This window comes from Aquarana catesbeiana, linkage group LG04 (genome assembly GCF_042186555.1).
Source record: "Aquarana catesbeiana isolate 2022-GZ linkage group LG04, ASM4218655v1, whole genome shotgun sequence".
Lineage (NCBI taxonomy): Eukaryota > Metazoa > Chordata > Amphibia > Anura > Ranidae > Aquarana > Aquarana catesbeiana.
Window position 1 is genome coordinate 116,622,551 of NC_133327.1, and position 23,588 is coordinate 116,646,138.

At 42.4% G+C, this 23,588-nt stretch overlaps 1 protein-coding gene across 1 annotated transcript in view; it reads left to right on the forward strand.

Moving 5' to 3' along the window:
* Nucleotides 1-23,588, forward strand: part of PPP2R3A (protein phosphatase 2 regulatory subunit B''alpha) — a 292,871-nt gene that overhangs the window by 133,112 nt on the left and 136,171 nt on the right. The window contains 1 exon segment of the mRNA XM_073625480.1: nt 18,159-18,230. The gene's annotated coding sequence lies outside the window, so the exon portion shown is untranslated.

Here is a 23,588-nt window from a genome sequence, read left to right on the forward strand (position 1 = left end):
CCTGAGCAGACAGCATTTGCTCTCTGCCTGGGAAACACGGAAAATGCTGGTCTGTGAGAGCAAAAAGGTTGGTAAAAAGCTGTTAAGCAGTTTATGTGGAATCTGACAAGTGGTAAGCTTGCTCAGCCTGGTAGTTAGGGTCTGCATAGTGTACAGTTAGAGCCGAGACACGGCTAGGTTTTTGTTTGGCTATTTTGAAAACTGTACAGCACCTCTATAGATTTGTAAGTATCTCCATTAAACACTTCACTGTCTGTCACTACTTCACTTGTTCTGGTATCTGTGCCTGAAAGCTTGCTTGTCCCAGGAAGCTTTTGTACCTGCTGCCTGTCCTCCAGGTTACAGGAGTCATGACTTTAGTCAGGCTTAGGGCAGCACAAAACCTAATTACATTACTGCTTTATAGATACAATTCACTCACTCCTGGTCTATAAAATTGAACTGCTAGCATAGCGGTTTAACGTTTTTTTCTACTCTTCTAGTTATCAGTTCTAGGTGTACTGAGGCAGCATAAATGACAGACTGCAGCTTTCAACTTCAGCTTGCCTTGTGTCTTGCATCAGATCTTGTCAGTGTTATACAAAGGGTAGCCAGTTGCCTGAAGTAGAATGGGAGCAGCACAAGAAGGAACAGCCATGGTGGGACAGAAGTTTAATCCAGCCCCATTTTGTCATATGAAAGTTAGTGTAGATTTTTTTTAGTTTGTTGCCATCTGTGTCCTATCGTGGAGATTTTCCTTCACTTCCTGTCCCATAGCCAAAACAGGCAGTGAGAAGAAATGTGAGGGGATCCCAGAGTGTCACCAGAACTAGTTTTCCCCACTGTTTGAAGATCTCCTTTCAATTACTGTTCTGATGTCAACCCAAAATGTAGGATTTACTTTTACTTTCACTTAATGGGGGCACAGAAAGCAATAAAAACCTGACAGGTGTTCTTATCCTTCTTCACGTTATCCAAAACTAAAAAAGTTTTGTACACAGACTGGAAATCGGCAAGAACCTGATGAATTTCGGTACGTGTGCAGCCCTGTCATTTCAGCAGAAGCTTCTGTTGAACGGTCCTGCTGGAAAACTAGCATTCGATCAGCCCTGATCAGTGTGTTCTGATGAGGGGGAATCCTCGCTGTTAGGATACAATAGTGCAGCAGGGGAGATCCCTTCTTCCACATCGCTTGCATTGATGCAGGAATCTGCGAGTGTTTTTTTTTTTTTGTTTTTTTTTTGTGCAACCGGTTATGTGTGTACCGAGCTTTTATACTGAGACTAAGAACTAAAATAAATATCACTTAAAATCTTTACTGCTAAAAACACAGCAGCCAAAGGACCTTACGGGTGCTGTATTTTTTTTTTTTATAATGGATCAATTACAATGTTTTTTTTTTTTTTTTTTTTTTTTTTTTTTTTATTTGGGGGGGCTTAGCTGATTTAATGGTAGTAGAATGTTTGGTTTTATACCACATAACTGAAATTGGCTTAACATTCTTTTTGCATTATATTCATTCTTCATACCTGTATTTCATTTGTTTGTCTTGGATAGTAGCATATCTCCATGGAGCGGTAGTAATGTCACCCTACTGTAGTAGCAGATAGCTGCTGCCGGTGTTTTGGAAAGCCTTATACGGCCATGCTTTGTCATTACTACAAGGAAACTTTAAGTGTCAGGAGAAATGAGTCATTTGTCTCTGAACATCGGTGCCAAGAATTAAGCACTGATTTCCAGATTCCGAAACAGCCAGCGTGGGTGACGGGGTCAAACAAAGACAGGATTTTGTAGTCTTGATGAAAGCACAACACTGTGTGCATCTGTACTTCCAGCAATGTTATGCGTTTTAACTCCACCTCCCCACCCTGCAATGTGTGTGTGTGTGTGTACAAGAGACTACTGCACACAAATTGCAAGAAAAGTCTGCTATTATATTCCATAATACAGTTTCCATTTGTACATTGTGATTTAGCAGCCTACAACTTTTCCAATAATTAATCAGAAAACACTTTCTTTATGGTTTACAGTGGCCCAGCATGCAGCAGTCAAAATGGCCCTCTAAAGCACAACAGTACATTGTCCATAGAAATAAGATTTTCATCTTCTAAACCGCACTAGAAACCTGAAATGGATACAATGATTGGATGCTATTAGCAACATTCTGTAGTTCTGAACTCCGTCTTCTACATCAGCGGTCCCTAACCTTTTTGGCACCATGGAACGGTTTGTCATGGCAGCCAATTTTACCAGGAACTGAGAGGGGGGTTGTTATGGGAGGGGTTATTCACGAAGTCTGTCCTCAGCCCCCCTTTAAAGCACAGTCCCCCCTTCATATCAGTGTCCTCAGTTCCCCTTCACATCACGGTCCCCCTTTACATTACAGTGCCCTTTTACAGTGCAGTCCACTAATGTAACGGGGTCTGCTCTGTAAAGGGGGGCTGTGATGTGAAGGGGAACTGAGGACACTGATGTAAAGGGGACTGCACTGTAAAGGCGGCATTGTAATGTAAAGGGGGGCTGTGATGTAAAGGGACTGCACTGTAAAGGGGGCACTGTGATATAAAGGGGGCAATGTGATTTAAAGGGCTACTGTAATAATTACAGTGCAGTCCCCTTTATATTACAGTGCCCTTTAGCAATCACAGCCTCCTCCATCAGTGCCCCTGCAGTCTGCCCCCCTAACCCTATTTTCTCTCTAACATCACACTTTTCTAATCTCTGCCTTCCCCGCACAAGACTCCTACCTTTTGGCAGGGCAGAGGCTGTGATCAGTCCATGTCCTCTCCCAGCTCCCCCGCCTACCTGATGATGTCATCCTATCAGCAGGGCAGGGGGTGGGAGGAGCTTTCCATTCTGATCTGCAACTCCTCCCGCCCCCTGCCCTGCTGATTGAATGACCTCATCGGCCAGGTGGTCGGAGGAGTCGGGAGAGGACACACAGCCACGGCCGCACAGCAGGAGGTGAGTGACAGCCACATTCTGTGGTCACCGCGCATCTGCTGTGCGGCCGGTCATCAACAGGCCATGAACTGACACTGATCCACGTCCCGGGTGTTAGGGACACCTGTTCTACATGGTTTCCATAAAAGGGTGAAACACTATCTGGAAAATGTTGCTTGTCAGCACCATCAGAGAACATAAAGTAGAACTCTGGCATATAAGGTGGCAATGTTCACTTCACTGCAGTGTTGTAGAGCCCCTATAGCCTCTAGCTGTCCACAGTTTATGCAGAGCAAAGTGACAGTGCCTCTTCAAAGGACCTTCCCCCAACCTTCTCATACTCACTTTACCTGTGTCCCCTAACAGCAACTTGCTTCTTTGAAGTTATCTGTGATATCCGCTGTTGGTGACCTAGGGGAGCAGTGTCTTGCCGAGAAAGTCCCCCCGGCGGATAAGGACCCCCCTGTACTGCGCAGGTGCAGCGCTTGCGCAGTACGATTGACTAAGGAGCTGCCGAAAATAGCCGAAGCTGAAAACCTTCAATCAGCTGTACACGGCACCTGCGCCCTGGGTCCAGGTTGGGTGGTTATAAAAGGCTCAGGGTTGTTTACCTTCATGCATTCTATGCATTCTATGCATGAAGGTAAAAAACCTGTGTGCAGTAGCCCCCCCATAACTTACCTGAGCCCCATCATGATCCAGCTGTGCACAAGAGCCCTGGCTCTCTAGGAACCCTCCATCATTGGCTGAGACAGCAGCTGGAGCCATTGGCTCCTGCTGCTTTCAATCACAGCCGGTGAGCCAATGAGAGAGGGGGCAGGGCCGAGCCATGGCTCTGTGTGTGAATGGACACGCAGAGCAGCATCTCGAGAGCAAGCCTGCTCAGGTGCCCCCATAGCAAGCTGCTTGCTGTGGGACCACTCAACAGGAGGGAAGGGGCTAGGAGTGCCTGTGGGGGACCCTAGAAGATGAGGATTAGGGATGCTCTGCAAAACTATTGCACAGAGCAGGTAAGTATTGACATGTTTGTTATTAAAAAAAAAAAAAAAAAAGCAAGCCTTTAATATCACTTTAAATGGCCTGTGCTCATTGTCTACAGTCTCCTGAACTATTGTGTATAGTCTTTTCCACATTCTGCATCAGGGTTTGCCTCAGGCTCATCATTCTTTATGACTAACATTAGTGGTTTTTAGTGAAAGTAAAGATGGTGTGTGAGAGGACAGGTAATTTTTATTAAGGAAGCTCCTGTTTAATTTAGGCACATCTAAATCTTTCATACAGTGCATCCGGAACGTATTCACAGCGCTTCACTTTTTCCACATTTTGTTATGTTACAGTCTTATTCCAAAATGGGTTCAATTAATTTATTTTCCTCCAAAATTCTACAAACAATACCTAGTAATGACAACGTGAAAGAAGTTTGAAATTTTTGCAAATTTTTTAAAAATAAAAAATGAAAAAATCCCATGTACAAGTATTCACAGCCTTTGCCATCACAGTCAAAATTGAGCTCAGGTGCATCTTGATTCCACTGGTCATCCTTGAGATGTTTCTACAACTTGATTGTAGTCCACCTGTGGTAAATTCAGTTGATTGGACATGATTTGGAAAGGCACACACCTGTCTATATAAGGTCCCACAATTAAAAGTGCATGTCAGAGCATAAGCCAAGCCATGAAGTCCAAGGAATTGTTTGTAGACTTCTGAGACATGATTGTATCGAGGCACCTGGGGAAGGGTACAGAAAATTTTCTGCAGCAGTAAATGAGCACCCCAATGAGCACAGTGGCCTCTATCATCTGTAAATGGAAGAAGTTTGGAACCACCAAGACTCTTCCTAGAGCGGTCAGCCCAGCCAAACTGAGTGATCAAGGGAGAAGGGCCTTAGGGAGGTGACCCAAGAATCCGATGGTCACTCTGACAGAGCTCCAGCGTTTCTCTGTGGTGAGAGAAGAACCTTCCAGAACAACCATCTCTGCAGCACTCCACCAATCAGGCCTGTATAGTAGAGTGGCCAGACGGAAGCCACTCCCCAGTAAAAGGCACATGACAGTCTGCCTGGAGTTTGCCAGAAGGCACCTGAAGGACTCTCAGACCATGGAAAAACAAAATTCTCTGGTCTGATGAAACAACGATTTAACTCTTTTTGGCCGAATGACAAGTGTCATGTCTGGAGGAAACCAGGCACCGCTCATCACCTGGCCAATACCATTCATACAGCGAAGCATTATGGTGACAGCATCATGCTGGGGAGGGTTCAGGAGGGACTAGTCAGGATTGAGGGTAAGATGAATGCAGCAATGTACAGAGAGACGTCCTTGATGAAAACCTGCTCCAGATCACCCTAGACCTCAGACTGGGGTGTAGGTTCATATTCCAACAGGACAATAACATTAAGCACACAGCCAAGATAACAAAGGAGTGGCTATGGGACAACTCTGTGAATGTCCTTGAGTGGCCTAGCCAGAGCCCAGACTTGAACCTGATTGAACTTCCCTGGAGAGATCTGATAATGGCTGTGCACCGATGCTCCCCATTCAACCTGATTCTTCCCAAGAAGAATAGGAGAAACTGCCCAAAAATAGGTTTGCCAAGCTTGTGGCTTCTTAATCAAAATGACTTCAGGCTGTAATTGTCCCAAAGGTGCTTTAACAAAGTTTTGAGCAAAGGCTGTGAATACTTATGTACATGTGATTCTTTTCACTTTTTTTAAATACATTTTGCACAGATTTCAAATAAACTTCTTTCACTTTGTCATTATGAGTTATAGGTAGAATTTTGAGGGAAAGAATGAATTTAATGCATTTTGTAATAAGGCTGTAACCTAACAAAATTTGGAAAAAGTGCTGTGAATGCTTTCCGAATGCACTGTAAGTATGTACAATTCTAACAATAAAAATGTAATGTATAAAATACTGTGTAAGACCAGTTGTTGTCTCAATATGAGAGATGCAGTTAACCTGCTTCTGACCTGTCGTTTTCAAGCGCGTTTTTCATTCCAATAGACTTGCATGGGTGTACAAAAACCCATTTGACATGAACAAAAGTCCATGAACAGCGGCCCTAAAGCTGACCTCCAGGCAAATATCTACATATACAATTTGATACGTATGTGGGAACTTCTGCCTGCCAAAGGATTTGTACTTCTATCCATCCAGTCTTAAAACGTACACAGCCCTGCCAGACAGCAATGCTGTTTACATAGCTAGTGACCTGGTTTTCTACACTGCAGTTAGGCATAAAAGCTTGGTTACCTCCCTGACCCTAGCATGTCATTGGACAATAAAGGAGCAGCTCACCCCTCTACTCAGATTGCTTTCTCCTCCTGTCAGCGTGTTTAGCTGTCATTACATTTGCATGCAGCATAGTGATTGACTTCTATTGCTGCCTCTTGTAATCTGAATGCAGTTGTACAGATGGGATACAAGAAACTAAAACAAAGTCAAATTGGCATGCAAATGCTGTAAAAATAAGAGGTGAATAGAGATCATCAAATACAAGTCCTAAAATACAGCAATAATTTATATATTTTTATTCTTAACTTTTTAGTCTGAGTATAAATCTATGTTTGCCCCAAGAAATCCGCTTACTATTGACTGACTCACTACCTCTGCTGGAAGTCTATTCCAATCATCAACTAATGTTTTGAACTTTCCTCTTGCCAATTTGAGATCATGTCCCCGTGTTCTTGATCTTGGCTTTGTATAAAAAAACCTGCCCTCCCTAATCTTATTCACTCCCTTGATGTATTTAAAGGTTTCAATCATGTCCCCCCTTTTCCTTCTTTTCTCCAGACTGTACATATGAAGTTCCTGAAGTCGCTCTGGATATGTTTTATCTCCCAAACCTTTCACCATTTTTGTTACCTGTCTCTCTGGACCTGTTCTATCTCATCAATATCTTTTTGTAAGTGAGATCTCCAGAACTGGACACAGTATTCTAAATGAGGTCTCACTAAAGATCTATAGAGGAGAATCAGAACCTCCTTCCTGCTGCTGGTGATCCCTCTAGTGATGCCTCCTAGAATTCTCTTCATCTTCCCACTGCTTGGTCACACTGTTTGTTCATTTTGCAATCATCTGAAATAAGTACCCCCAAATCTTTTTCCACTGTAGTGCTGGCCAACACTGTACCCCCAATGTTATACTGTCTCAGGGAATTCCTTTTCCCTAGATGTGTTATTTTACATTTAGAAACATTGAACTGCAGTTTCCACTGCTTTGACCAATCTTCCAGTAATACCAAATCATGTTTAATTTTACAGGCACCTCCAGAGATATCAACCCTATTACACACCTTTGTATCATCAGCAAAAGTGCATACCTTGCTCAACAAACTTTTAGTTATATTACTTACATGTATATGAAATAGAACATGACCTAGTACAGGGCCTTGTGGTACACCACTAGTGACTGATCTGTGTTCTGAATAACCCCCATTTACAACCATATTCTGATATCTATCCTTTAGCCAACTGCATATCCACGGAACCACCCAAATAGGGGATGTGCATGCTGGACAAATGAAGGCTTGCTGAAGATCTTCTTGTTCATGCTGGCCTATCTTGCTGTGTTTTTTTTTTTTTTTTTTTTTTTTTTTTTAAGTCTTGTCCAGAAGTTGGTGCAGAATAGATCATCAATACTAAGATCAGTCAGAATTCATCTTTTACTCATCCGTCTTCTGTAAAGTGGGATTTGATTTATTATTGTGATTAAGGCCGGCCGTACAAGGTTGAATCTCGGCCGGTTCAACAGGAACCGTTCCATATTCGAACCATTAATGGGCAGGCTGAATGTGCCAAGTTGATCGATTTAACTTGGGCACAACCAGCCTGCCAGGGTTTCTTCAGTTATTGCTAGTGACTGCTATAGTTGCTAGCAATAATCACTGTCTTTCTCCCCCCGCCCTAGGAGCAGACTATGGCTCAGCAGGAAGGATTCCCCTGTTAGCACTGTCTGTTTTGATGGGGGAAACGTACAGATTTCTTTCCTGCAACCGTGTCTGTGGGAAAGAAATTTGCACCATTTATGGACTGCTTAACCACTTCCCGCCAGCCCACAGTCAAATGACGTTTGGGCAGCTCAGCCTCCCAGAACGATCTCTGTTGCTAGGACATGGCTGGACCCCAATCTGTGTAAAGAGCCGCAGCTCTTTAACCATGTGATCAGCTGTGTCCAATCACAGCCGGTCACATGTAAACACAGAGATGCCGGTAATTGGCGCTCCTCGCCTCACACTGACAGTGTGAGTAGAGGAGAGAGCCGATCAGCGACATCTCCTCACAGAGGACATCTAGGGATGTAATTGGGGCACTGATCACAATTAAGTGCCAGCAATGCCACTGCCAGCAATCAGTGCCCACAAGTGCCAGCAATCAGTGATGCCAGTCAGTGCTGGCTATCAGTGCTGCCCATCACTGCTACCCATCAGTGCCCATAAGTGTGGCATATTCATGCTGCCCCATCGGTGAAGGAGAAAAATCACTGATTTACAAAATTTACTGACAAACTAAGAAAAAAAAAATGTTTTTTCTCAATTTTTGGTCTTTTTTTTTGTTTTGTTTTATTTTTTATTTTTTTTTAGGGAAAAAAAACAGGAGTGAATAAATACCACCAGAAGAGCGCTCCATTTGTGTGAATAAAATGATAAAAATTTCATATGGTTGCAGTGTAGCATGACCGTGCAATTGTCATTCAAAGTGTGACAGCGCTGAAAGCTGAAAAATGGCCTGGGCAGGAAGGGGGTGTAAGTGCCCTGTATTGAGGTGGTTAACCTTCGGTTGCACTTTGCCTCACCTTATTGAGTAAACCCATTAGAGGACTTGATTATTTTCCTAAACAATCTCAAGTGAACTGACAGATACTTTGAAATGACCGTCTGCCTGCAAGCAGGGCCGGATTAGCCACAAGGCCACCGAGGCCAGGCCTCGGGGCGGCAGTGGTGTAGGGGCGGCGCCGCTCCTGCAGCGACTTCGCGGCCGCCCCCCCTTTCGTGCTGCCCATTAAAGTCTATTATGGGCACCAGTGTCCATAGAAAAAATGGCCGCGAGCCGACCACGCAACTGCGCATGCGCCGTTCCGAAGCCGGCCCGGCTCGGGAAAGCTCGTAAGCGCTCGGCCGGGCGGCGCATGCGCAGTAGCGTGGTTGCGCCGCTCGGCGCCATTTTTAAAAAAATTGAGATTAGCTAGTAGTGTCAGCGGGGCGGCGGCGTGGGAGAAAGATGACATCTCCTATTGCCCGCACCACTGTTCCGCCCTCCTCCTGATGGCAGGCAGCATGGCAACATTGGCAAGGGACATCCCCATCTGGTGGCAAGGGACATCCCCACCTGGTGGCAAGGGACATCCCCACCTGGTGGCAAGGGACATCCCCACCTGGTGGCAAGGGACATCCCCACCTGGTGGCAAGGGACATCCCCACCTGGTGGCAAGTGACATCCCCATCTGGTGGCAGGCAGCGTGGCAAGTGACATCCCCATCTGGTGGCAGGCAGCGTGGCAAGTGACATCCCCATCTGGTGGCAGGTAGCGTGGCAAGTGACATCCCCATCTGGTGGCAGGCAGCGTGGCAAGTGACATCCCCATCTGGTGGCAGGCAGCGTGGCAAGTGACATCCCCATCTGGTGGCAGGCATAGTGGCAAGTGACATCTCCATCTGGTGGCAGGCATAGTGGCAAGTGACGAGATGGTGGCAAGTGACACACTCAGGGCTCCCAATGATTCTGCATTATGGTGAGTTGAACTATTTCAGTTTATATTACAATGTAATGATAGAAGTAATGTGTTTCAATCATCCTGACACCATAACAACCATGGTACCGGGGATGATTGAAGCACTAACACCAGCCATTGCCTTGAAAAATTGCCTGCGAAAAATCCTTACCCCTCGCGCGCTTACCCTGAAGTATTTTTAGTCTGTACAATTAAAGCCAGTTATTTTCAGTGTTTTCGTGTATGGAGATATGTTTTTAATTGATCTATTGTAGAAGTCATCGATAAAGGACGTGGTGTGTGTATGTATGTGTGTGTGGGTGGGTGGGTGGGTGGGGGGGGGGGGCGGCATTGAAGGACCCGGCCTTGGGGCGGCAAAGGGAGTAAATCCGGGCCTGCCTGCAAGCCACAGTAAAGCTGGCTATAGATGGATGGAAATTCAAAAATTCTTAGGTAAAGTCTTGAGAAAATTTGTATGAAAATTCTCAGGACATTCAAATGACATTTGAAAGATTTTGTTTGCTTTTAACATTTGATTTTAGAATAGACTTTACTGAACGGAAACCACATACACGGTTAGAAATTTGACAAAACGTTTCTGTCCTGCTCTTGAGAATTTTTTTCATCACTGCAGCAAAAAATGAATATCAGTTTGACCAACTAATGATTAGAAAAACTAAGGAACTTTTGTAGAATGTTTTCCTAAGAATTTGCATTTGAAATTCTACCCATCTATGGCCAGCTTTAGTTTTCCATAGGCCTCCCACAGTTCTTTTAACAATTCTGTTGCAGGAAAAGCCTTTGCAAGTTGATCAGAGTCGTACGATTAAATTCTCATGGTACATTGCATGTTTCTTCCCTGGCCTGGAAAGAGGAAGGATTCAGGAGAAAACTTGGCCAGTGGTGCTGTGGAAAGTTCTTAATGAGTTTCCAAGGGGTTAAGGCCCTGTGTCACACAGCGAGGCCCCCGTGTTATTAGCTGTGGCTGTGAAGTATGAACCAGAGAGCACACTGTGGCCAACCAGCAGCTTAAAAGGGGCCCCAGCAGGACATCTGTTATCAGACACATTCAATATTGTGAGGGGTGGTTAACCTTTCTGCCATGCGAGGCCATTGAAATGTTCTTTTATTTTTTAATGACTCCGATGTCTGACATGGGCATATAGATCCTGAGCGAAGGGAGAAAATAAAATTGTCACATTATATGAATTGTTGTAAATTCTTAGTATTTTCCCAGAAGTTTTTACTGTGGAGATATTTTGTATTCATTTGTAGTGGCCACCCAGGCTTGCCCCTGCACTAGCCAGGTTTCCCTGATAGTGGCTCCTCTTCTGATTGTATTATACGGTAGCAGAACACACTAGCTTGTCTACGGCAGCTAACATCCAATTAGTCTGCCAGTGCTTGAAGAATTCACCAGTTCCGATTTTCTATATTAAGCTGATGTTCTTCAGTATTAAATAATGGTTTTATTTTTACATTCCTGGAACTATTCACCTTTTTTTTTTTTTTTTTTAATCTTTTACCTTAAAGTGAAAGTCAAGAAACTTCTTATTCATCTCTAGCAGTTTTTACCACCCAATCTGTGTGCCCTAAGATTTAGGTTTTTGCTCTGTGACCGTCAAGAACTAATTGCAGTTCCTATCTGGGTACCTGTTCAGGTGGGCTGTAGTGGTGCCACCAGGATAAAATGGCAGTGCTTCTCACACGTCAGTGCCAGCACAGTGTTCAGTGGATGTGGGACCCCCTGGGGATATCTAGGGACACAAGGTAACGTGACCTGATGTTAGAACAATGTAACTTCTTCCTTTACAAAGCTTTTCAAAGACTCCAGACCCCAATATGGGAAAAACAAAACCCTGCAACTGTGAGAACCCTGAGTCACTTTTGCCTACTCTCCCTCAATGGCAGAGCTTAGCGGTGTCACACTATTTATTTTATGAAGTTCTTCTTTAAGGTAGGTTTAAAAGCAAATGTAATGGAGAAGTGTGGGTTGTTTTTTTTGTTTTTTTTGTTTTTTATTATTTATTGTTTTGCAAAATGAAGTACTGTGTCTGATGGACTTTTGCTTGTGGTACAGTACTTAAAGCTTATTGTGTGGGGTTCAGCACCTCTGCAATTTGCCTTCACCGAGCACTCGGCGCAGTGTGCCGTTTTACTACTCTCCTGGGAGGCAATGTTGTGAGTACTTGCACCTATTCCCTGAGAAAATTACACATGCAGAGGACATCCAGTGAAATTATTGGCTTCTGTTTTGCTGATGCCCCATATATTGTTACAGCAGAAATAAAAATACTGTGTATGGGATGACCAGCAGCAGTTACATCAAAAGACTGCTGAGAGCTTACAAGCGCTAGAAGAGAGCCGCAAATACTGGTATGGCCACCTGCTAAAATGGTGAGTTGGTATAACAGAATAGGATTTAATATAGGTATTTAATATAGGTATATCTAATTTTCATAAAGTGTTTCTAAAGTCTTTTATATATATATATATATATATATATATATATATATATATATATATATATATATATATATATATATATATATATATATTATTATGTAACAAACCTGTTTATACTTACCTGCTCTGTTGCAGTGGATTTGCACAGAACAGCCCAGATCCTCCTCTTCTCGGGTACCACTTCGGTGCTCCTTGCCCTCCCTGCTGTTGAGTGCCCCCACAGCAAGCAGCTTGCTATGGGGGCACCCGAGCTCCATTCAGATACGGAGCTGCGGTTCGGCCCCGTCCCCTCTCTCTCTCCTGATTGGCTAACTGACTTTGACAGCAGCGGGAGCCAGTGGCGCTGCTGCTGTATCTCAGCCAATCAGGAGGGAGAGTCCCGGACAGCCGAAAAAAACTCGTGGACAAAGAGGTAAGTATTAGGGGGGCGAGGGGGACTGCTGCACACAGAAGGCTTTTTATCTTTATGCATAGAAAAACTTCTGACTTTACAACCCCTTTAAATGTCTGCAATGTTGAGCATCATTACAGTTGCCCTAACTTAAATGTATAATTTTGCATCAATTAATGCATATACACAAAAGTCAAGAAGCCAGCTGCTGCAGATACCTGCACACGACCTTCACTCTCTGGAACAATGATCTGGGATCCCCAAAACCCAGAGTGTCCTGTAATTCAAATACTGACAGCTTCATACGTTGTGCATCTTACATCTGGCCCTCCATATTGATGGGCAGCCTTACCATGCAGGAACCTAGGGGACAGATGGTGAGAAGGAAAGTTGCTTAGTATTTGCATTGCAGAGTACACCGAGTGTTGGGGTGGATGGGGGCACGCATGGCCTACAAGTGATTGGAGATGCGCTTTCGGAGACTTCACTTTTTTTTTTTTTTTCTTCCAGGCTTACCCAAAAGGGGTCAACTCACTCAAAGCTAAGATATGTTTGTTTCTACTTTTCTATACCTTTTGGAAATGCCAGTATTGAGATCTCCATGGAAAAGTTCCCAAGTTGTTATCCCACTTTCCTTGCACATTAGTTCTTTTACTTCATATTGTAAGGTCTCACTTAGTTGGTTTCATTCAACAGGGGCCAGTGACTCATTTCAAATTTCAAAATTCAAACATCGGGCAGCAGTGGCTAGTTTAGATGATCTAAATCTCCAACATATTAGCATGGCTTTACTACAAGACTTTGTAAGTGGATTCTTGCCTATTGAGTGTTTGCATTGCAAGCTAAGCCATTACTCTGCATTTTATATAAGGCAAGCATTGTGGGGTGGGAGAGCATTCAGACATTAGGGGACAGTGCAGAACACTAGTGACAATGTATGCAGTGGTTAATGCTTTCTTTGTAGTACTGGTGTCCTGAGTTCACTTTAACTACTAAAACTAAATGCATGAAGTTTATATGTTCTCCCCATATGCTTATGGATTTTTTATTTTTTTAAGAGTGCTTTGGTTTCTTTTCACAATTCAAAATTTGGTATTCACACAAATTAGCCGAAGTGTAAGTCAGTGACTTGGATATTCTGCATTGTAGAAAAAAGTAATACAAATCAGAATATAAAATACAGGAAATAATTCCTTGAGGGCAAGGACTGATGTGAATGTACAATATACAGTAACAGTATCATATAATATGGTTATTAAAGGAAGCATATAGAAATTACATTTTTTATGCCGATAATATAAATATATGCTTATGTTGATTTATGGGTGTGCCCATTTTACCGTTTCCTATATGCAGATTGTTCTTTGGCAGAGGTAGGCAATCTATGATTCTCCAGCTAGTAAGAGACTAGAGGTCCCAGCAATCCTAGCACCTTCAGCATGCTCTATATGCTTCTCTGATACAGTATGAATAATATCTCTTGAATATATATATGTGTGTGTGTGTGTGTATACAGAGGCAGTATAGTTTTTATAATTAAAATCAGTCTGTATATATAGTAAAGCATGCTTGTTATACTCACTGTGGAACCTTAGGGGTTAATCCTGTGCATTGTGTAAAAAGGCTGTTTGATCCTGTCTTTTCTGAAACCCTGCGCTCTTCCTCCACAGTCTCAATCCATCTCCTGATAGTACAGAAACTCGGAGGCACTCTGCACATGCTCAGTTTAGTGTAAATTGCTAGAGTTTTTTTTTTTTTTTTTTTTTCTGGGAGGGTGCATGTGATCAGAACAGAGCCAATCAGCACTGCCAAGACAGAGGGTCAGGGGTCCTGCAGGACAGTCGGGGGAGAATGAAAGCTCCTACAAGCTTTAGCCAGACACTGATAGAAGTCACAAGACTGAGATGAGAAAATGTATATAGCAGCTTATATTTACTAAAATAATTGCATTTCCATGTTCTGTGTACTGTCAGAGACCAGATATAGTGTATGCAGGGTCTTGGAACACTTTAATGCCATGGCATTCATACAGCGTACAGGGGCACACTCACAGGTGTCTTCAGAAGTGGTTTTAGAAAATGGTTGTAAAACCTCAGACATGAAATATAAACAAAGCATATCCCTCTAGAGTGTTTGCTTGTCTCAATTAAGAGCACGAAGTGTAATTTCTGTCTGCTAAGTTTTCTGACAAGTTTTCCTGACACCAAAAAAAAAATGGTGACGGGAAAGAGCTCCAGCTGATTGACATCCTCAGCTCTGTTCCTGTGTGCTGTGTGAAGGGGGGGTGTCCTGTCCCTTCCAATAAGCTCTCAGAGATCTCCTTGATGATGTAACTTCAGCTCTCTGTGCCCTGCTTTTCAGAGCTGAGAGATCCTGTGTAAACTCTACAATTGATGTAGGGAGATTTGTTTCATCTTTGTGTATCACCTGAGGTCAGTCACTTCACTGGGTATATTATGTAAGGGTTTACAACCATTTTAAGTGACCTCTGGATAGAAAACAGAGCGGGGTGGATAAAAATCTATGTTTTTTTTAAATGTATTAAATCTGATTTTTTTTTTTTTTTTTTTTTGAGGACCTGTCATGCTTTTTTCTATTACAGGGAATGTTTACATTCCTTGTAATAGGATTTAAAGTGACCCAATTTTTTATTTTTTTTTAAACCGTGAAAAAATAATTAAAAACAAGCAAAATGAATAAGAAAAAAAATTTTTTTTTAAAGCGCCCCGAGCTCGCGCGCAGAAGCGAACGCTTACGTGAGTAGCGCCCACATATGAAAATGGTGGTCAAACCACACGTGAGGTATCGCCGCAATCATTAGAGCAAGAGCAATAATTCTAGCCCTAGACCTCCTCTGTAGCTCAAAACATGCAACCTGTACAATTTTTTAAATATCGCCTATGGAGATTTTTAAGGGTAAATTTTTGATGCCATTCCACGAGCGGGTGCAATTTTGAAGCGTGACATGTTGGGTATCAATTTACTTGGTGTAACATTATCTTTCGCAATATAAAAAAAAATTGGGCTAACTTTACTGTTGTCTTTTTTTTTTTTTTTTTTTATTATTCAAAAAAGTGAATTTTTTCCAAAAAAAAGTGCGCTTGTTAGACCGCTTCGCAAATACGGTGTGAAAAAAGTATTGCAATGACCGCCATTTTATTCTCTAGGGTGTTAGAACCCCCAAACATTATATATTTTTTTTTTTTTTCTAAGTAATCTTCTAGCAAAAAAAACCTGTTTTAAAATTATAAACACCAAAATCTCAAAACGAGGCTAGCCCTTAAGTGGTTAAATCAGATTTTTTATTATTTAAATCGGATTTTTTATTTTTTTATTTTTATCAAATTTATTTTAATGCTTTTGGTGTAAAAATCTATCTAAAGAAAGCTTTTTATTTAAGATACATTAATAATTTAGTTTATTCAGCATGAAATGGAGCTTAGTTATGTAGCATGAGGCTGTATATTCTGCAGTATTTACATTTATGGTAACTCACTCAATGAATCCAAGCACTGCAAGTTGAGATAACATGCACTGCATTGATGCATTCACACAATTTCACAGTAACCATAAAATAAAACAAAGTTCAGGAATATTTCTTTATACCATTCATTGTTTTGCAGATCTATGTACATTATAAACTGTATGCTTGTTTGAAGAGAAATGCATCTGTACCCGGCTCTAGGTGTGAGGAGGAAGGGCAAGCAGTAAAAATGAAAGTGAAACCTTCTAAACAGCTTATAAACCTTGTGATCTTTCTGCACATAGCTTGATGAGGAGCCCTTGAGGAGCAAAATGGCAACAGGCCGTAAAAGAGACCCAGTTTGTTAATATTTACTAACCTGACAGCTTATTATTATAAATAGGAAACCTTCATTTTGTTTGCAAATATTAAAGATTCGAACTACCAGCAAGAATGAGTCCTTACATTTAAAGAGCACCTGTCATTTCAGATCCATCATGGCACTCACCTGCTGCCGCCACGTCCCTCACCTTGTCATGTCACTGACGCATCACCAGCTGTCCCATTAAAGTGAATGGGACTTTCGGTGAGTCAGCAGCTGGTCAGAGGAGGAGCCGCTGTGGGACAGAGATGACAATTTCTCTTTAAAAACTATGATTTAAATTGACTTGTTTAAATCAAATCCACCCTAAAACAAAGTGAAGAAAACATCATCAGCACACCAAGGATTCCTCAAGGGTCCAAAGCTTTATTCCGTGGTCACATTGTAACTATAGAGCCATGTAACGGAGCCACGCAGTGTCCCTTCGTCATTTGTGTGGCTCTGCAACGTTGCTGTATGTGTATAATGTGACCACGGAATATAGCATTGTACCTTTTTGAGGAATCCTTGGTGTGCTGATGACATTTTCTTCACTTTGATCATCCATGGTTTCCAGCCTATGCCCATTATAGCACCCAGCATCACTAAACAGCTGGTTTCTTCAATGTGTGCTTGGGGAACATTGCGTCTGGGTAGAAAACCTCACCTTCTTGGGAACAGAAGTGTCATTTGACGTTTCTTTTTGGCACAGAGGACATTTCAGGTGAAGCTTTCAAGGAACTGGTTCAGCATTGATAGAAAAGCCAATCAGAATAGACTCGTAATGCACGAGTGGCTCAAAATACTACAAAAAAAAGTCCCAAGAATGCAAACCCCAAAATGAATAGGTTTTACAGCTAACATTTTACATAAAATATCTATTTAAGAGCCACAATACAGTTCAGGTTGTAGTTCTAACTTTCTGACCAGTGGTGTGATTGGCACACTACTGCAACGTTTCTCAAGTACCCCCAACAGGTCATGTTTTCAGGATTTCCCTCAGATGAAACGGCTATTGGAAAGCCTGAAAACATGCCCTGTTGGGGGTAGTGGAGGACTGGAGAAACATTGCACTACTGGGACCTTTGCGCTGAGTTTGTGCCACCTTGGGGATCTGCCCTGTTGGAAGCAGCTCAGTATGCTTGCTTCCTCTGCTCTAAGATCTCTCTACAGCTGAGATCAGTTTCAGAGAGGCCTCTGATTGATTCAGGATCAGATACACAGGCCTGAATGCTGGAAGTTGGTAAGAGGCATACGTTACGTGCTGCGTTGCTACTAACTCCTTTCTTTTTTTTATTTTGTCCTCATATGTTCCCACCTATTTTTTCAGTACTGCACATAGAGTGCAGTGGAGTCCAGCTGGATGGGAGCCTCCTGTATACAGCTGTGTGACAGTCCGTCAGTACAATATGTCCCCTGCAGAAGCTCTCATGTATTTTTTTTTTTTTTGGGTTCTCTTTTGGCTCTTCTGTCCTTATACTGCCCTCCTCCTTATCCCATGGCTTTCACGTTTTTTACTCAAGCTCTCAACCGCCCTCCCCTCTTGCTCGCTACAGCTGCTCCGTTTTGTGTTTAAAAAAAGATTTCAAAGTGCTTAGTCCTGTTTGTGGAAGCATTAAATGAGAAGAAGTGTCATATGCCTCTGGTGGTAAAACGTCTGCTTGTGAAAAAATCCTCCCCTGAGCCACACTTCAGAGCAACAGCCAAACCTGATCGCTTCGCACAGCGGAGTCCTCTGCTCTCCACACTGCCAAGATCTGCCGTGTCATAAATAGGAGAGGAAAAATGTAGCTTCACCAGCCCCTCTCTGCTCCTAAAATGCACATTTTTTTTTTTCTCTTTGTAGCTGGCCGCCTCTGCATGTTGGCTTTCTGTAGCTGTCCCCGGTGATCGCTAAGAAGAGTCCTCCTACCCTCCGGTAAGCTGTTCTCCATTGCTTCTCTCTTCTATGTGCTACTGTCTGATAGAACAGGGTGTAGAAGAATTTCAGTCATTTGTTTTGTCCACGTAGTAGTGTATGTAGCTCTTCCCAAAACAGCTGTGTGCATGAAGTGTGCTACGCTCTTGTGCTCTGTTGTCCATAGCAACCAATCAGATCCTTCCGTAGTCTGTTTATGGGCTGCAAAATATCAGAAGCATGTCGTTTTGTATGTCTTTTTAGTTCCCATTAATGGGACAGGACTGACAAACCTGGTGTTTTAGTTTTGGGTTAAACTTCTGACAGCCTCTTTGTATATATTCCTGACAGATGCCACTAGCTCCTCCAACCTATAAAGTGGGGGGGGGGGGGGCGTGGATTTTTCCAGGTTATTCATTGTTGCGTCAATTGCATAATTAAACAAATCACTAATATTTATTTGGGGAAGGAGGAAAGACTGGATCTCCAACAGGGAGAACTCATCACAGTAGAGTGTAAGCTCTGACGAGCAAGGGCCCCTCCTTACCCTCTTGAATTGTAACTGTACTGTCTGCCCTTTATTTTGTTAAACTCCTCACAGTCAGTGGTATATAATCTGTGTGTGTGTGTGTGTATGTGTATGTGTATATATATATATATATATATATATATATATATATATATATATATATATATATATATATATATATATATATATATATATGTATGTATGTATGTATGTATGTGTGTGTGTGTGTGTGTGTGTGTGTGTGTGTGTGTGTGTATATATATATACACACACACACACACACACACACACCCCTTTCATAGCCACAGCAGTTTTTTTTTTTTTTTTTGTACACTTTTAAAAAATCCTTTTAGGTTTGGAAGATTACATAAAACCACCAAACATTATCTATTTTCTGAAAGCAGACACCCTAGAGAATAAAATGGTGGTAGTTCCAATTTTTTATGTTACGTGAGATCAAAATCATATTAAAAGGTAATTTTAGGTGGCACAAAAACACAATAAACGACACAATTTTTTTGGGCAAGTGAAGCCTGGGATACATAGCAGGGTGCATGCAGTATTTGGGTGGCAGCCCAGACAAACTTTCTTGTCGCCATTGCGACCTGGCTCCTGGGGTTTGTTGAGCCCTGATATACCGTATACATAAAAAATATAATAATTGTAATTTATATATATATATACACACACACTATATCAGGCCTCGACAAACCACTGGTGCCAGGTCGCAATGGCGACAAGAAAGTTGCTGCATTGAAAGCCAATCACATTCACATGTGGTGTGATTGGCACACTACTGCAACGTTTCTCAAGTACCCCCAACAGGTCAGTCCTCAAGTACCCCCAACAGGTCACACTATATATATATATATATATATATATATATATATATATATATATATATATATATATATATATATATATATACACACCGTATCTCACAGCCCGGTGGACCGCAGGGCAGTATGATTCATATATACTGTATACACACACACACAAGGTTTCCTCTAATTGGCAGAGGTGGAGATTGTGGCATCATCTGCCTACCTCTGCAACTCAGCCAATCAGCAATTGGTGTTTTCAATTTAGAGCCAGAGCATGAGCCAGTGCAGTTTTCACAAATGGGGGCTGACAGCCTGATAGAGAGTTCAGAGTTGTCAATGAATCAATACTTCATCACTCTACAAATGACATGTATGATTTTTTTCAGTAGCTGCCACAGGTCAGTACAACACTTATTTCCCAGACATCACTGCTGTATTGAGGGCAGTGACAGATGACGCCTTTTTCACATTTTTTTTTTCCTTGAATCAGTTGCGTATGAAGCACACTGCATACTTCTATTCAATATAATGATTTCGTATGGATGACTTGTTCAGAGGCTGTAGTTGACATGCTTTGAATTTCTCTGAATATAGCCAGTCTTACTGAGAGGTGTAGGTGCTGTAAGAAAAAAGCAGGTTGAATGTTGTCATACACCCTAAAGCATACACTTGAAGTGTTGCTTTCAAGTAGAAATCACAGCATTTATATATTGAGGCCAACATGAGTCCTATAAATGCAGGCACTGTTCCTGCTACCTCTGTGTAATTTTCACAATTCCTTTATGTTTATATTGACACTACACAACATTCTGAATCCAAAAAATAAACACACATCCACTACGTAATGGCCCTGTTGTCTATTTTTTATTTGTTTCTTACACTGTTTTTCTCCTCTGTGAGCTCCTAAACCTCTCCTTTTCCCCCTCACTCCTGTTTCTTTGGAGCAAGTAGTGCAGGTTAGTTGAGATCATGTGCACTGTTCTATGCACACTACAAATCTAATAGTCCACAGTACCTAGTCCAGCGATGGCAAACTTTGGCACCCCAGATGATTTGGAACTACATTTCCCATGATGCTCATCTACAATGCAGAGTGCATGAGCATCATGGGAAATGTAGTTCCAAAACATCTGGGGTGCCAAGATTCGCCATCATGACCTAGTCCATCTCAGGAGCAAGTAAGGATGGGTGGCTATGTTCCTGCACACACCACCATGGAGAATGAACATAGCAACTCTCTAACAGGAAGTTAGAAGAAAAAAAAAAACACCCTTTTTGAGTTAGGAATACATACGTGGAAATATTTTTTCTTTGAATCAAAATGAAATGTCACTTCACACAAGTAAATGGTACCGTCATATCATTGGCCAGTCAACACCATCCCGCCACTGCCTGATCTGATGCAACTGTGTTCATGGCATACAAAGGTTGCCTCCAAGGCTGGGTTTACACGTATGTGGTTTTGGTTTCAGTGCAGCAGTCCGGTGCATTTCTGCTCACTGGTTCAGGTACGAATTTTTACCTGAAAGCGCACCTGAACCAGACCCAAAAATGCACAGGAACCTTTTTGAAACCGCACTGCGACCGCCCCGCACGTGTGATCCTGCTGCATTGAAAGTCATTCACGTTATGCGTATTGGATGCGGTTAAAAACGCTTTCAATCGCATATATGTAAAAGCAGTCTAAATCATTCATATTGATCCCACCAGTGATCCTTTTAGCTCTCTCTAAAGGGGGGGCGGTCTTCCCAAACCACAAATGTAAGGAACATGCGTCCACTGACTATCGCACAATTTTGTCACCAGATTACATATAGTACCTATTAGCAGGGGTTTCCTGAGACTGGAAAGTTATTTCAATGGTGTGCTGTATTAAAAATGTTGAGAAACTGTTTTAAGCTAAAAAAAAAAAAAAAAAAAAAAAAAAAAAAAAACAGCCATGATGATGAGCATTTGCCTGCCAAGGTCAGTGGGATGATCCGAGCACCCAATTGCTGCACAGTTCTTGATCCATCAGCATTCTCTATGCAATGTATTGCAACTCAGGGGAAGACTTGGTATTGATGTTCCACTTTAACCACTTCGGCCCCCGAAGGAATTACCCCTTTAATGACCAGGCCATTTTTTGCGATACGGCACTGCGTCGCTTTAACTGACAATTGCGCGGTCTGGCAACATTGTACCCAAACAAAATTTGAGGTCCTTATCCCCCCCCACAAATAGAGCTTTCTTTTGGTGGTATTTGATCCCTTCTGCTTTTTTTATTTTTTGTGCTATAAACAAAAAAATGACTCTCAACTTTGGAAAAAGAAAAAAAAACAATGTTTTACTTTTTGTTATGATTAATAAATATCCAAAAAAAAAATTTCTTTATCAGTTTAGGCCAATATGTATTGTTCTACATATTTTTGGTAAAAAACACAATACGTGTATATTGATTGGTTTGCACAAAAGTTATAGCGTCTACAAAATAGGGGATGTATTTATGGCAGTTTTATTTTTTACTAGCAATGGCAGTGATCAGCGATTTATTATTTTCATTTATTTTTTTTGTCGGAATGCGGTGGACAGATTAGTCGCTTTTTTGGGACCAGTGACATTTATACAGCGATCAGTGCTAAAAATAGCCATTGATTACTGTATAAATGGCAGGGAAGGGGTTAACACTAGGGAGTGATCAAGGGGTGAGGTGTTTCTAACTGGGGGGGGGGGATGGGACTGACTGGGAGTAGAGAGAAATCGCTATTCCTAATCACTAGGAACAGCGGATCTCTCTACTTCCCTGTCAGAACGGGCATCTGTTTGTTTACATTGACAGATCCCTTTTCTGGCTCTCTGTGGAGCGATCACGGGTGGCCAGTGGACATCGTGGTCGCCGGCCACGCGTATTGGCTCTGCGCCTGCTATAGTCATTAAAAGGATCGCCGTACCGGTATGGCAATTTGCACAGCCGAGCCATTCTGCCGCAGTATAACAGCATGACAAGTCGGCAAGCAGTTAAAGTATAACTAACGGCAAAACCTATTGGCTTTGAACAGAGGGGAGAGGGATTTGAATGCTTGTCGGTTTTTATTGCTGTCTGTGTCCCCGTTAAGATTTATTTTCTATATCCGTCCTGTTTGCCGTTATCAGTGAGAGTAAAAGAAAATCCCAAATTTTGGGTTGTTCCCAGAAAAGTAATAGAGGGGAAATCTTCCAATGGGGACACTAGTTCTGGTGACCTGGGGGTCCCCAAGGAATTCCTTAATTAATTCTCTCTCTTCCCGTTTGGCTATGGGACAGGAAGTGAAGGAAAATCTTCGCAATGGGGCACAGATGTTGAAAAATAAACAGGGGTTATAATCCTCCCTTACTCTATCCCAAATGGAAAAAAAAAAGTTTTGCCTGTAGTTCTACTTTAAAGTGGTTGTAAAGGCTGAAGGTTTTTTACCTTTGTGCATTTTATGCATAAAGGTAAAAAACCTTCAGTGTGCAGCTCCCCCCTCAGCCCCCCTAATACTCACCCAAGCCTAATCTCAATCCAGCGATGTGCATGAGAACTGAGGCTCTCCTGGGTTTCTCCCTACTGATTGGCTGAGATGCAGGCAGCCATTCGCTCCCACTGCTGTCAATCACAGCCAGTGAGGCGGGAGCAGGGGGCGGGGCTGAGCGATGCTCTGTGTCTTTTGGACACGGAGAGCCGACCCAGGAGCGAGCACGCATGCCCCCCCCCCCCAGCAAGCGGCTTGCTATGGGAGCACTCGGCAAGGGTTAGGGACCCAGAGCAGGTAAGCATAACAAGTTTTTTATATATTTTTTTTTTTAATAGTGGCAAACGTTTTCGCTGCATTCTACGTATTTTACAGATGTCAATGCCAATGCTGTATAAGTACCTGTAATAAATATATTGTATATTCACTTCAATCCCCTGCCCTTGAGGAGCTTACAGACTGACAGTGTTTCTCAACTCCAGTTCTCAAGGCGCTCCAACAGGTCATATTTTCAGGATTTCCCTCAGCTGAAACAGCTGTGGTAATTACTAAGGCA